Source organism: Nicotiana tomentosiformis, chromosome 2 (genome assembly GCF_000390325.3).
Source record: "Nicotiana tomentosiformis chromosome 2, ASM39032v3, whole genome shotgun sequence".
NCBI classification, from domain to species: domain Eukaryota; kingdom Viridiplantae; phylum Streptophyta; class Magnoliopsida; order Solanales; family Solanaceae; genus Nicotiana; species Nicotiana tomentosiformis.
Genome location: NC_090813.1, coordinates 11473925 through 11477531, shown reverse-complemented (window position 1 = coordinate 11477531; position 3607 = coordinate 11473925). Strand labels below are relative to the sequence as shown.

The 3607-nt window shown below is 30.7% G+C and overlaps 1 pseudogene; it reads right to left on the bottom strand.

The window, feature by feature from the left end:
- Positions 1-263: 263 nt before the first annotated feature.
- LOC117275000 (U2 spliceosomal RNA) lies at positions 264-364 on the bottom strand (annotated as a pseudogene).
- Between the last annotated feature and the right edge of the window lie 3243 nt (positions 365-3607).

The following is a 3607-nucleotide window of genomic DNA, read 5'->3' as shown; positions in this document are numbered from 1 at the left end:
GGGTAGGGGTGGGGCAGTGGGGGTGGGGTTTGGTGGGGTGGTACGTGGGTAGTGCAGAAAAACGTAAAAACAGAAATTTGAAATTACAAAAAAATCTTTTTTGGGGAGGGGGGTTAGTAGGGTGGGTGGTGACGAAAAACACCCTAAGTGTCTCAACTCATTCCAAAACATCCTCGGAACCGAACCGACTACCCTAGCAAGTCAGATAACAACAATTTAGCATAGTATTAATAGTAAATGGGGGAACGAGGCTACAATATTCAAAACGATCGACCAACGTTACAGTCGATGACTCACATATCATATACTAAACGGATAAGAATAAATATTACACTTGATCTTAGCCAAAAGGCGAGAAAAGTATTCTTTTCCATGTGTCGCTTGGACTCTATTATATCCAACTTTGTACGTAGGATCTCTACTATTCAGTTGAAGTGAGATTAGAAGAGCTTCTACACATTCCCTGAGAGATAAGATTATATTGGATGTGCGAACAAAGTACTATATTAGTAGCTGAAAAGATTAAAACTTACATATAAGATATAGAAATTTTTTAATGGGTGAGACCTTTTGAAAAAAAAAAACGTGTGGGTTTAGCTTGAACAATTACATTCTATACAAAAATTACAACAAATATCAAAACCCATAGTGATGAATAAATAGATCAACAAAGGTACACATGATAAATTAATCTGCCAAAGACCATCAACATTCCCTTAGGTCATTTATCAGTGTGTACGTAAGTTTCTAAGTTGCATACTCTAGAAATGCCCGAATTCTTTACACTTCTTTAAACTGAATCATCAATAGCTGACATGATTCCTGTTATAATTCAACATAACATTAATCATTTTTTATTGGAATGGAGGAATCCACTTGGTAATGCTCCACTCCATGACCATCTAAATGCATAAATTTCCGTCCAAGGTTAGGTCAGTCATTGACCCGTCAATTTATTGAACTCAACCTATCTTGATACAACCCTTCTCAACTTATCTAAAGTTGTGCTGATTTTTAGCCTAAATTAATCTATGTGTAACTTTGCTAAAGTATCTTTAAAATATATATTTTTGTTTTATATTTTATATATTACCATAAAAAAAGTCTTATCTGATAATTAAACAAGTCATAATAAAATAATATACATTAATTAAAGCTTGGTAAGAGTTGGGCGGGTTGAGCTATGACTCAAATTTTAACCCATCTCAGACCGTAACTCTTGGGCGGGTCATTGACTCACCCCATTTTAACCCGCCTAAAATCAGCTCAACCAGCGCATTTCAATTGAACTTGTAACTTAAAGTAATTTCCGAACCCCCTTTGCCACTTCCCATGACTTTTTCCCTTATGTAAGGGAGATTCAACAGTTAAAGTTTTAATTTATAACCTAAATTATTTTTCTCTATTTAAAGTATAATTTTTAATAACTTCCTCCCCTTAGCTCCGCCACCACATGCAATAGAGCTATGCAGTGCTTTGGTAAGACATCCAAATGGAAGAAATTTCTTGTACATAATGGAGGGAATTCTCTAATTTTCGTAAACTAATTTCAAGCTCGCTAATAGGTATTTTCAGCAGAATGCAAAGTTACTATCATATACAGAGGAATTATTAAAAAACAATTCAGACTCTTTTAATTGGATTAATATTTATTAGATTAAAAAAATATTGCATCGAAAAGTTGTATTTTTTGGGAATTATGATTTTTGTATGAATTGGTAAAACTCTTGTATAAGAAAACATCGTTATATGACTTTGATAAAAAAAAGTCATAGTTGTATGCAAAAAATAATTAGTGACTTTAGTTCAATAAAATAAGATACTATATATATATATATATATATATATATATATAATTAACCCGTAAATAAAACATCAAATGCAAGTTGTCAAAATTAAGTTTTCTTTTAACATAGAAAATTTGGTTAAAATTTAAAATTTTGATTTATATTATTACACCTCTTCATCCCTCTCCAAGTCACGAAGCCTATTTCATCAAGATGAAATAGGTCCGTCCCTCTACCCTTTTCCACTTTAATATTAGACAGTAACACACTCATTTAATCTCTTACCACAACCTTTTGAAATAATCGATTCTTAAACTTTTTATCTCATACTTAAAAGGCATATAAAAAATTATGATCAAATATAATTCGTTTGACTCTCGAAATTCAAATACTATTATATAAATTGGGACGGAGGATAATAATAATAATTTTCTGTAAAACAAGACGTGGGACGCATTCAAACAAGTTTTGAACATTATTTTATTAACGTTAATAAACGAGAATTCTAACACCGTGTTTCTGTGATCATATTTATTCGTCTGTCTCCCAAAACAGTAGTATGAATTCGCATGCCAATTTATTTTCCAAAAAATAATATTTTACTTGTCAACGGCGTGTATAGAAATACTAAAAATATTATTTTAAAAAATTGTAATAATTTAACATATTGTGTTAAAATTAATCAGATATACTCACATGCTAATTCATCATATTATGGATGTCACAGTAGGATTAACAGTTTGTTTGGATGGTTGTTATATATTGTATCGTATCATATTGTTGCTTTAAATATAATATTTATTTTAATTGATATTTTAATTTTATTATATTGTATCGTTAAATCAGTTGTTACGTAATGATAAAAAGACCGATTTGGTATGGTCGTTACTTTTTTTTTTCCTCTCATCTTGCGCTTACCATAATTCTATTTTACATTTCATCCTACCCTTTTAATAATTATTCTGCCTCATACTTTACTTTTTCTTTGTAATATTGTATGCCTATTCTTCAAATTGATAGTGTGTGACATATAAAATGACGAAAAACGATACAATCTATCCAAATAATATATTAAAATAATACAATACAATAAAATACAACATGATACGATACATTAAGAAATGATATGTAACAACCATCCAAACAAACTGTAACTCTTTTAAATAAAGTTATAATCTTGTACGTTAGTTTTATACTTGGTTCTATAAGTGTCCCTCTTTTTCCCCATTAAGAATTAATCAGTTAAGTAATTAACTAGTATGTTGGTTTTTATTCCTTTCTCTTATATTTGCAGCTATGCGTTTGGCTTTTCCTCCATTTATATATTTGAAATTTATATAAAATTTGATTCGGCCGATCAGGGGCGAAGCTATGTTGGCCCAAGGGTGGTCAACTGACCACCCTTCGTCGAAAAATTATACTACGTATAAGGTAAAATATTACTTATTATTGATTAAAAATAGATTTTGAACACCCTTGCATAACCCACTGGCAAAGCATGTTTAAAATTTGAGCACCCTTATTGAATTTTCTGGCTTCGCCATTGCGTCTGATGCCTTAGTATGTGTAAAATTATCAATCTACATTCTACAGTAAGTTTTATGTGACTTTTGAAACTTAAGTGACAATTTTTCACCTTTTAGAAAGTCTGAGAGCCTAAGTTTCAATCCTAAATTGGTTTGACTTAGCTAATGAATCATTTGTATGCATTCGTTCAATATTCAATCGATTTATCATAGTTAATCTTTGCCCGAACTTAAAACTATTTATGTTTTGTGAATTCACGTTCGATGAGTTTTAAAATACTGCTACTTAACAAT